Source organism: Pleurodeles waltl, chromosome 9, assembly GCF_031143425.1.
Source record: "Pleurodeles waltl isolate 20211129_DDA chromosome 9, aPleWal1.hap1.20221129, whole genome shotgun sequence".
In the NCBI taxonomy this organism is placed as follows: Eukaryota; Metazoa; Chordata; class Amphibia; order Caudata; family Salamandridae; genus Pleurodeles; species Pleurodeles waltl.
Window position 1 is genome coordinate 48,710,761 of NC_090448.1, and position 12,122 is coordinate 48,722,882.

The window sequence follows — 12,122 nt, forward strand, 5'->3', positions numbered from 1 at the left end:
CCCAGGTAAATGCTATGTTCCCTGGCTCTGTGCATGACGCCTACATCCTGCGCAATACCAGCATCCCTGATATGATGGGTGAACTCCAGAGGCACCGTGTATGGCTATTGGGGGACTCTGGTTACCCCAACCTTTCCTGGCTATTGACCCCAGTGAGGAATCCCAGGACCAGGGCAGAGGAACGGTACAATGAGGCCCATGGGCGGACTAGGAGGGTTATCGTGCGCACCTTCGGCCTTCTTAAGGCCAGGTTCAGGTGCCTCCATATGACAGGTGGATCCCTAATCTACTCACCGAAGAAGGTGTGCGACATCATCATCGCCTGCTCCATGCTCCATAACTTGGCTTTGCGACGCCAGGTGCCTTTTCTGCAGGAGGATGATCCAGATGACGGTGTTGTAGCAGCTGTGGAGCCTGTGGAGCCTGTGGACAGTGATGAGGATGAAGCTGAGGAAGATGAAAACGACAACAGGGAGTCAGTCATACAGCAATATTTCCAGTGACACACAGGTGAGCACATTTTCTATTTTACCTTTACATTCACTTTCACACATCTACCTCTATCCTGTACCTCAATTTCACTCACTATTTGTTAACTGAGTTGTCCCCTTCCATTTCAATTCCACAAGTGTGGTAACCTACGTGTCAACTGTTTGCATCCTTGAAGGGCTTGTGATGTGTGACATAGGTATGTTAGCCTTTCAATGGGTAACCCATTATGCAACTGTAATTGATTATACAGATTTACAAATCATTGACTGACTCCATTTTTTTTGGTGTTTGAAGGGTGTTTATTTAAGTGTACAAAAATGAAGGGGGGTTGTAAAATGGTGATGGGTGATGGTGGAGGAATGTCCATGGCAGAGGCCAGTCTATTAGTCTCACAGGTACATTGCACATCTGGGCATTGGAAGTGGAGCTGGGCCAGTTCCGATTTGGGCAGGGTAACAAAGTGGGACAGTGGGAGGACTATCAGGGTGGTCTTATTTCCTGGCGCGGGTCTTGCCATCTTGCTCTGTCCTCTTCCTGGATCTCAGTGCCCGCTTGCGTGGTGGTTGTCCGCCTGCAGGGGGTGGGGTGCTGGTGTGGTGGTCCTGTGGCGGGACGTCCTGTCCACTAGCGCCGGCGGAGGTGGTGGGCAGTTCGTCGTCCTGCCTAGTGTCAGGGGCCCCTTGGAGTGCCACGGTGTCCCTCAAGGTCTTTTGAATGTCCGTCAGCACCCCTATGATGGCGCCCAGGGCGGAGCCGATGGTCCTGAGCTCCTCCCTGAACCCCAAATATTGTTCCTCCTGCAGACGCAGGGTCTCCTGCAACTTGTCCAGGACCGTGGCCATCGTCTCCTGGGAGTGGTGGTATGCTCCCATGATGGAGGAGAGGGCCTCGTGGAGAGTAGGTTCCCTTGGCCTGTCCGCCCCCTGTCGCACAGCAGCCCTCCCAGTCCCCTGTGTTCCTGTGCCTCCGTCCCCTGGACCGTGTGCCAACTACCACTGCCCCCAGGTCCCTGTTGTTGTTGGGGTGGTGGGTTACCCTGGGTGCCCTGTAGTGGTGGACACACAGCTGATTGACCTGTCCTGGGTAGGGAGGTTTGGGCCCGCTGGGTGGGTGCTGTGCTGGTGTTACCAGAGGGTGGCAGCACGGTGTTGGGCTGTGGCTGGGCAAGGGGAACCGACTGTCCTGAGGCCCACGATGGTCCGGGCTGGTCATCAAGATCCAGTGGGGCAGAGCTGCTATCGTCACTGTGGGCCTCTTCTGGGGGTGGAGTGGTGTTGTCTGGACCCTCTGGTGTGGTGACGTTCCTTCCGGTTCCTGCGGGGTATAAGTACATGATTATTGCATATGTGTGTTTCATGGTGTGCAATGGTTGGGTGTGTGTGAACCCCAGTGCAGGCATTCCTGTGGGGGGGCTTGTGTGCTGATGGTTGGGGGGTGTTCTGGGTCTGTGCAGTGGGCATGCTTTGGTGATGGGTGTCGATGCTTAGTTATGTCATGCAGGGCTTGGGTTTGGGATGGGGGGTTGGTGTAATGGGTAGATAGGTGAGGATTTGGGGTGATAGGGGAGGGTGTGATGGTGGGGGTGTGTGATATCATGCAGGTAGGGTGGGGGTTATGATAGTTAAGATTTGACTTACCAGTGTCCGTTCCTCCACCGACTCCTGCGAGGCCCTCAGGATGCAAGATGGACAAGACTTGCTCCTCCCATGTTGTTAGTTGAGGGGGAGGAGGTGGTGGTCCGCCGCCAGTCCGCTGTACCGCAATGTGGTGCATGGATACCGTTGAACGCACCTTCCCCCGTAGGTCGTTCCACCTCTTCCTGATGTCCTCCCTATTTCTTGGGTGCTGTCCCACAGCGTTGACCCTGTCGACTATTCTTTGCCATAGCTCCATCTTCCTGGCTATTGATGTGTGCTGTACCTGTGAGCCAAATAGCTGTGGCTCTACCCGGATGATTTCCTCCACCATGACCCTGAGCTCCTCCTCGGAGAAGCGGGGGTGTCTTTGGCGTGACATGGGGTGGTGTGTGTGATGTTTGGGGTGGTGTATGTGTTGATGAGTGTGGTGAGTGTAGTGGTATGTGGTGTTTTGTGCGTGGATGTTGTGTGGGTGATGGTGTCGTGTGCCTCTGTGTGGTGGGGTTGTCTATTGCTGTGCTCTCTCTGTCGCCTTCAACTCAAATTTTTGGTCGTAGGGGTTTGTGGGTGATGTGGGTGTGTGTTTTATATTGTGTTGGGTGTGTGGGAGTGTTGTTTGTATGTGTATCAGGTGTGTGTATTTTGAATTGTCCAATGTGGCGGTGTTTTGGAGATGTGTGTGTATTTTGAGCGCGGCGGTGTGTACCGCCAATGGAATACCGCGGCTGAAAGACCGCCGCGTGGATTCGTGGGTCATAATTGCATGGGCGTGTTTCTGTTGGTGTGGAGGTGGAGGATTTGTTTCTTCATGTTTATCGCTGACCTTTGGTGTGGCGGTATTGTGTGGGTGTCTGAATTTCGGCGGATTCCGTGATGTGTGTCATAATAGCTGTGGCGGTCTACCACGGACGCGGCGGTGTATTGGCGGTCTTCTGCACGGCGGTAAGCACCTTATACCGCCAATGTTGTAATGACCCCCTTAGGTCGTTGATGGCAATTAAGAGTAAGATTCCCAAGTAACTTTGATGGTCTGTCTCATTACAGGGTCCAGATCGTACAGTGAAGCACAAAGACGGAGTAAAATCATGGAAATGCAGATAGACTCTCCAGCAGGTTTTGCTGATCCAACAACTGCACTTCTCCAGCTATTCCTATGAATACTTAAGTAGATAGGCTGCCCTAATCAACCTTCTACACAATAAAAACCAGAAAGATTCTTAGTGGTCTGATCTGGGAGGGGCATCTCTTGCTTCAAGAATGCCCCCTATTTGGTGAACAAGTGTGCAGAGCCGCTCTGAGTGCCTAACTACATGTGAAACGGATATCCAGACTTTTTTGGGGCCCTGTTTTAATAGTAATATAGTATGTGCGCAGAGGCCTAGGACGGTCCCTGGTAAAGTGAGGTCTAGAACATTTCTGTGACCTGGAGGGGTGTTACAAACGTGCCCATGTAGTGGGCACTGGACTATTGACTGTGCCCTGGGAGCATCACGTAAATCAGTGGTGGCAGTGCTCCAAGTTGTTTGAATCTATAGTGTGACCAGTGCTTAATTTGTGCCTGTTGTTTCCGGTGCTGGGCACCGGCACCTATTTATGAGGACCAGCTCTTATTTCTCTACCTCAAGCATTTACTGCCAGCAAAAGACACATATGAGAAAGACGGATGAAGAGAAAAACGAAAAAGCGTCACAATGGGAGAAAGAAGAAAGCTGCAAGAGTGAATTGAAGGGGCAGAGAGTTGCTTTAAAAGGATTTAAGAGGCCCGAAGTGACTTCAGCATTACGCTGCCCCAGTTTTCCGTGTTCCCACATTTAATTGCAGCAGCCGCGTGTTTAAGAGGAGGGCTCTGGGCACCGGCACTTTCTTATTGACAAATTAAGTACTGAGTGTGACCAGACCTTTATCTCTGTGTTCAGGAGAGGCACGCCTTTCCGGTCCTGCAAAGTTCCACTGACCTGTGAAATCCACACCCTTTCACTGGCATCCCCTGTGCACGTCAAATATGTACGGGTAGTGAGTGTGTAGTGCACGTATGTTAGCAGCACTTTTCACTGGAGTTAGAATGAATTTAAAATCCCTGAAAACTATTCCCAAAATGAAGCTTACCACAGCAGCTAGGCATCCAGTTCTCACTGGCAGTCAGATCCTTCAAACATCTTACTCTCTGACAGGTGTTGAGAGGTATTCTTTTTTCTAAAATAGCCCCAGGGATTTCAAAAATATCTCCCTTCCTGCTTTTCTGACCAGGTAGCAGCGCCATTCTTGAGTGTGTCTCCTAATTGGTACAAGAGCTGGAAACAGCAGCTTCTTAATGTCCGACCACTGAGCAATCAGTGCAGTCATGAATGCAAGTATCTCAATTGAGCCTGGGGTGCTGGGACCTGGCAAACACCTGCTCAAATTAACCATTGCCTTTAGCTGTACAATTACAAAGGCTTAAGAAATATGAGGTCTGGACAAGGAGCCACTTGATTTGTAGTAATCTAATCCCAGCACAATTCCCTACATCTGGAATCTTTCTAATGTATTTGTCAGGGTATTGTGCAATACAATTCTCTCCCTTTCTCAGAGACAGAAATCTCCCAGCTAATTATCACGTTCTTCAGCATATCCTATAGCGAAAATACAAGCACGGGGTAAATGCTTAATAAAATGTTGCTCCATTGAGATAAAGGCAGTGAAAGATACTCAAATTCATGTAGGTCTGTGAAAAGGTCCAGGTCAAGGTAACATCTATATATATATATTGAAGATAATCATCTCAGAAAAACACACTTACATCAGATGTGCAGTTAAATGGGATGTTCTGCCCAATACATTTTGTTTGGACATTGAACGGGTCACAATATAAAATCAAAGAATCATCCACTCATTTAGTTTTTCCCAACATGACTTGCAACACTTTTTTCCAACTTTAACACCTTCAAGTTAACATGTGGCGGTGGCCATCTTTTTTCCACCCACCTTGCTATTCTGAGAAGCACAGGATACTTTGTTAACTGGGTGATTCGCTATTTTGTATCAATGAAAAGTGTACTAAGACCATGGATGCGTCGTGGCGCCATCTTTATTTATTTTATTTATAAATGTGGTAGCCCAAGATGCCAGGACGAGGACCTCAAGGCGGTGCTTAATTGTAAAAGAATTAGTGCTGGGACCCAGAGTTTTCAGAAGCCTCTTGACGGCGCTATGAGAGTCAGGGTGGTAATAACAAGGCTGCCTAGTCTTGATTCCACTGCATGCCTCTTTAATTCACCTTGCTTTTTTGCATTTGATGCCCTAAGTGCGGTGGGTGTGCCCAGACGTGGTCCCGGGCTCACTGCGCCACTGGAACCAACCGATACCTAGCCGAAGAGCCCTAACTAGGGCAAAACCGATGCTAGGTAGCTTGTGTTCCAGTTCACGGAGGACCTGACCTGGCAGTTCAGGCTGGACTGCTCCTATAAGGAGCAGGGTCAAGACTGATTCAATCCATCACCTTGTTGTTTTTGTCTTAAATTCATCAGCAGGCACTCCTTGCCTCCCTACTCTTGCAGCTTCTATTCACCCCAGCTTTCTCTCTCTTTGCCACTGTTTTTCCTTTCTCTTTATTCCTTTTCACTCATTTTTGTGTTTCTCTTGCTCTAGATCAACGTTTGTTGAGGAAAAAGAAGTGCTGGCCCCACAAAATGAGTGACAGTGGGTCCACGTATGACCACCGGCTCAAATTAAGCACTATGTCAAGGACTGTATAAAGGGGTCGAACAACCCTATTAAACATTTTTAGAGCCTTCTGTGCAAAACTACCTAGATATCTGAATTAAAACACCAGATGCAAGGTCGTTAATTCATGCAGATCGAACTCTTCTGATCTCTGTATTCAAGGTGAATAGCGTAAAAAGGTACAATAATCTGGTTACTGCGGCCCTACGTACGTGAATAATATAAAAGGTTAGATGTGCTACAATAACAAATTAACAATGGACCACAGAGCAGCTGCCCTATATAAGTTCATTAACAGTGGATGTGCAGGGCCTTTTACGTCAGAAGCCTATTCAGGCAAACCTGTACTGTGTGATGCAGGGGAGCAGGGCAGGTGTACTTACCAGAGCAAATAGATTGTGTTAACGCCTATTGAAAGCTCCATCTAGAACCTCTTGAGCCCCTTGCATCTAGAATGGGACATACGGGGAAATCAAGCAGAAGCACAGTATGGACTTGTTGCTTTTGGGGTATGTGTGAGGGTGGGGGAGTATTTCACACCCCATTGAGGGTCCTACAGAGGCATTATGGGAAATGAGGGAGCTCATACCCCAAACGTCACCTGACTGTAATATGAAATGTTATACTTCCGGTCCTCCCCGGGGAAATGTACAAAACAAAGAGAATCCCCACTTACAGGCGGTAGGGTGTGCTGCTCTGATGACCAAATGCAATCAAGGAAATAAATGAAAGTGAAATATTTATGAGTGTTCCTGAACCCTTGTCCTTAAAAACATGGAATGTGCTGCTTTGTCCTGAGACTTGGGTAAAGAAATATGTTTAGAACTGTGTAAGAGACCTGTCTAGGAAATGTGTGCAGTGTGAGAGTAGGATCACAACAAAGATGTATTTTATATTTTCCCACTTTACGCCCCATAAAGATGATACTAGTTGTTGCTTCCAGCAGCTCAGAGAGTGAATGACCTCAAACACAATTATTTATGTGATGTTATCAGCATTTGCATAGTGCTTTCTACTATTAGTATGGGTCCAAGAGCTTTCCCGGCGCCCTTTTCATACTGCTCTGTGATTTCAACTGCGAGTTCAGCGTCAAGTAGTGGTTCATGTAGGTTAATATGAAGAAAAGAAACAAGTTTAAAGACATCACGGCCTTTATATTTCCATAAAATGTATATTCATCTATAGTGGCACAGGTTCACATGGATGAAGGGAGATACTAATGCGACCGAGGGGGAGAAAGACAGTGGGGGTTATTACAACTTTGGAGGAGGTGTTAATCCGTCCCAAAAGTGACGGTAAAGTGACGGATATACCACCAGCCGTATTACGAGTTCCATAGGATATAATGGACTCGTAATACGGCTGGTGGTATATCCGTCACTTTACCGTCACTTTTGGGACGGATTAACACCTCCTCCAAAGTTGTAATAACCCCCAGAGTCTGAGTCCTGAACTCCCCTGCACCACTGATATCCTTATTCTAAGAATGGCTGGTACCTTTCCGAGCCCTCACCTCTCCCACAGTGACATCCTTCTTCTAAGGATGCTTGTTACATGTCCGAGCCCTCACCTCTCCCAGAGTAATATCCTTCTTCTAAGGATGCTTGTTACATGTCCGAGCCCTCACCTCTCCCACAGTGACATCCTTCTTCTAGGGATGCTTGTTATATGTCCGAGCCCTCACCTCTCCCAGAGTGACATCCTTCTTCTAAGGATGCTTGTTACATGTCCGAGCCCTCACCTCTCCCACAGTGACATCCTTCTTCTCGGGATGTGTGGTACATGATTGAGCCTTGATCTCTCCCACAGTGATATCCTTCTTCTAAGGATGCTTGGTGCCTGTCTAAGTCCTCACCTCTTCCGCAGTGACATCCTTCTTCTAAGGGTACGTAGTATATGTCTGAGCCCACACCTCTCCTGCAGTGACATCCTTCTTCTAAGGATGCTTGGAACATGTCTGAGCCTTGATCTCTCCTGCACCCATGGCATCCTTCTTCTAAGAACGTGTGTACTTGTGTGAGTCCTGAACTCTCACACAGTGACATTCTTCTTCTAATGATGCTTGGTACATGATTAAGCCTTGATCTCTCCCACAGTGACATCCTACTTCTAATGATGCTTAGTACCTGTCTGAGCCTGAATCTCTCTTGCACCCATGTCATCTTTCTTCTAAGGATGCACGGCATCTGTCTGAGCCCTAACCTCTTCCACAATGACATCCTTCTTCTAAGGATGCTTGGTACATGATAAAGCCTTTATCTCTTCCGCACGTTTGACATCCTTCTCCTAAGGATGCTTGGTACATGATTGAGCCTTGATGTCTTGTGCGCCTATGGCATCCTTCTTCAAAGGAATCGTGTTACTTGTCCAAGTCCTGAACTCTCCCACAGCACTGACATCCTTCTTCTAAGGAGGCCTGGTACACGTTTGAGCCTTCAACTCTCCCACAGTGACATCCTTCTTCTGAGGTTACATGGTACTTGTCTGAGCCTTGATCTCCCCTGCGCCTATAGCATCCTTCTAAGGATGTGTAGTACTCGTCTATGTCCTGAACTCTCCCACAATGACATCCTTCTTCAAATGAAGCTTGGTACATCACTGAGCCTCGATCACTCCCACAGTGACAAGCTTCTTCTAAGGATGCACGGCACCTGTCTGAGCCCTAAACTGTTCCACAGTGACATCCTTCTTCAAATAATGCTTGGTACATGAGTGAACCATGATCTCTCCCACTGTGACATCCTTCTTCCAAGGATGCTTGGTACATGATTGAGCCTTGATCTCTCCCACTGTGACATCCTTTTTCTAAGGATGCTTGGTACATGTTTGAGCCTTTATCTCTTTCGCGCCTAAAGCATCCTCCTTCTAATGATGATTGGTTTATGTCTAAGTTCTGAACTCCACAGCAGCAGTGCAACCCTTTTTCTAATAATGGTGCTTGGTACTTGTCTGAGCCCTCATCTCTAATGCAGCAGTGACACCTTTCTTCTAGGGATGCTTGGTACATGTTTGAGCTATCACCTCTCACTTACTGATATGCTTCCTTTAAGGATTCCTGGTACATGTATCAGCTCACACTCCTCCTGCTGCAATGACATGCTTCTTCTAATGATGCTTGGCACATGTCTGATACCTGAAACTTCCTACGGCTATAGCCTAATTTTTCTAATGATGCTTGGTACATCTTACCTCTGAGCTCTCACGCGGCAGGGATATCTTTCTTATAATGGTGCATGTCTAAACTCTGCACCCTCCCGCAGCAGTGACACCCTTCTCATAATGATGCATGGTACATCTCTTACCCCTGACCTCTTACGTGGCAGGGGAATCCTTCCAAGGATAGTTAGTACCAGGAGCAGCTTGCAGGGCTTTGTTGGGGAAGGACAGCGCGGGGGTGCGGGCAAATTAATAAAAATTTTAAAAAAGCAAAAATCACTTACCTGCTTCTCCGCCGCCGTGCAGGCAGGCACTCCTGTCGCTGCAGGCAGGCACAGGCTCCCAGCCTGCCCTACGGCCATCCTGACGCTGCTCAGAGCAGGATTGGCTGGGAGCTCCTACTGTGTTGCTGGGCTGGAGAGAGCCTACTGCGCATGTATGTTTGGCCGGCCCGAGACGGCTGGCCAAACATACATGCGCAGTGAGGGGAGTGCACAGTGGATTCCCCTCACCTCGTCATCCCCAATGCCCCGCCCCTTTAACAAACAAAAAGATAATTAAGATGGATATTATCTTTTCGGTTGTTGAAGGTGATTTGCAGTGGCTGCTGCTGGCGGGGGGTGACGGTCCTCCACCCTAACGGAGAAGCTGCGTCTGGGTGGTACATGTCTGAACTCTCCCGATGCAGTGATGTTCTTCTTCTGATGATGTCTGGTACATGTCTGAGTTCTCACCTCTCCCTCAGCAGTGACATCCTTCTTCTGATGATGCACAGTACATTTCAGAGGGCATAACTCCCACAGAGACACCCTTCTTCTAATGATGCCTGGTACTTGTCAAACTTCTCTCATACCGATCAAACAACAGCGTTTAAGCAACGCTTTCTACTGGCCCTTTCCGTGTTCTCAAGAGTAACCCAATCAATACGTCTTTTATCTCTTCGCTGTCTCTATTGATTGGCTCTTAGTCATTTCTGGGAGGTGATGTGGGGATAAGACAGAATATTTATGTGGCAAACCTGAGCACCTCTGGCTTCTTTTCAGCAAAGTGAGAAGCATCAGAAACCAAGGCCAGTGTAAGGAGTTTTGCTAACCTGGCTGACTTGATATTTTGCCCCCAGATTATGGAAGCGGGACTCAGGAATCATCCCTACTACTGGTACAATCCGGCTTTTGGTACCAAAGGCCACCTGGTCCTTCCACCCTAAGACCGGCCTAGTTGGATGCCATAATGTCATAGATCTCCTTTTACAAATAATGGCCGTGCTGTAAAGTCCAAATAACTCTTCAATGCTTCGGTGTCTCCAAACTGGTGCAGTGATACTAGAGAAGCCATCAGCCGTGCCCCAAGGAAGCTCCATGTAGAAAAAGTCCAAACGTGGTTCAAGCTATTGGTGGTACTAGACAGTACTGACCGACACAATTCATCCCAATGGAGATTGGAGGATTCACAGAGGAAGATTTCTCCCCCTTTGACGTGTTAGAAGAAATATTATTTCATCTCAAGTATATGGTGCAAACAGAATAGAATATGTAGGTCACACATTCATAGTATTTGCACTGTAAAGCACTCTATGTGCCCACTGTGCTGCTGAGGGAGTGATACAATTAGCTACTCATCCATCTTCTAGGATTTTATAATAGCATTATACAAATTGGCATCAATGTCATGAGATACAGCACGTGGTTTGGATCCCACAGGGATAACATTAAAGGCCAGTACTTAATACATATAAATAGGATGTGGCTGGTGACTCCCTGAAAAGCACCCATTGGCGCCATGCTCAGAACCCTGATTGATACATTCTCGCTTTTCTCCTTATCACTTCATGGTCTTAAGGTGACTGCCAGCCAGGCTATGAGAACGTCAAAGAGTAGAACGTCAAAGAGTAAAGTTTCCGCCGTCCTTTGTAGGCGAAGAACACTACTGTTAGGCCAGTGACTGGGTTAAGTGCTGTTTGTGTCATATATTTTACAAATCACTACGGGGGTCATTCTAAGTTTGGTGGGCGGCGGTCGCCGCCCGCCAAACTTACGCCGCCAAATGACCGCTCCGCGGTCAGAAGACCGTGGGGGCCATTCAGACTTTCCCGCTGGGCCGGCGGGCGCCCGCCAAGAGAGCGCCCGCCGGCCCAGCGGGAAAGGCCCTGCAACACAGAAGCCGGCTCCGAATGGATCCGGCGGTGTTGCAGGGGTGCGACGGGTGCAGTTGCACCGTCGCGATTTTCACTGTCTGCTATGCCTACGTCTTGAGATGACACGTTGTTACCCGACAAACCTGCCCTTACCCAACATTACTACCACCCGGGGGTAGAGGGCATTATCCATATTGTCAGCTGGCAGAAGATTGAGCCGAGGTCGCCCAAGAGCTCAGTATCACCCAATCTTAAGCCATAACCAGCACAGTAATGATGAAGGTTGAAGAGCAAGTAGTGGGGTCAAAATGGTACCAAACTTGACGCAGTAAAGCTGGCACATCCAATGCGGGCCCAGGAAGGCCGCAGCAATATCAGATTTATCAATACCCAGATGAGACAAATCTACAAGCAGTAAACACATCATTGACATAGTCAGCGATTGTGTGGAAGATCTGGGATGACTTGAAACAATGACATTTCCTCCAGCCTCCTCTTGCAACAGTGGAGTAAAAACCGTGATAAGGGTCAACACAGACATTCGGTCCCTCATTGAAGCACAGACTAGGCATAGTTGAATAGTGGGTCACCACGTCCACGGCCTGCAGGCTGTGAGTGCAGCTACAAATAACAGCATACATAAGTACCTTCTGAGTGGACTCTAGGTGGTTTTAGTACCATTCTTTAAGCCATGTCTACCGGTGGTGTGAGGTGAGACATGGACTATATGGATGTCAAGAGTGGTGGATATACCAGGGGCTTCTGTGATCTGCTTTCTGCTATCTCTACAGGGGCAGTTATCTGGCCGAAGGTGTCACTTGTGATACCACTTATAGCTCGGTAGAGGACTTGGATGCATTTCTTTACCGGTGGCAGTCTCCTGGAAGGTATGACTAGGCAGTTTGTTGACACGTGAATGTCCCTTCCAATATACAAGGAGCTACAGATGGAATCTATATCAAGGGCGCCCTCCACTCAGACCAAACCAATTACAACACTGC

The 12,122-nt window shown here is 48.2% G+C and overlaps 1 protein-coding gene across 2 annotated transcripts in view; it reads right to left on the minus strand.

The window, feature by feature from the left end:
- Positions 1 to 12,122, minus strand: part of PODXL2 (podocalyxin like 2) — a 313,504-nt gene that overhangs the window by 34,206 nt on the left and 267,176 nt on the right. The gene's annotated exons all lie outside the window — the stretch shown is intronic.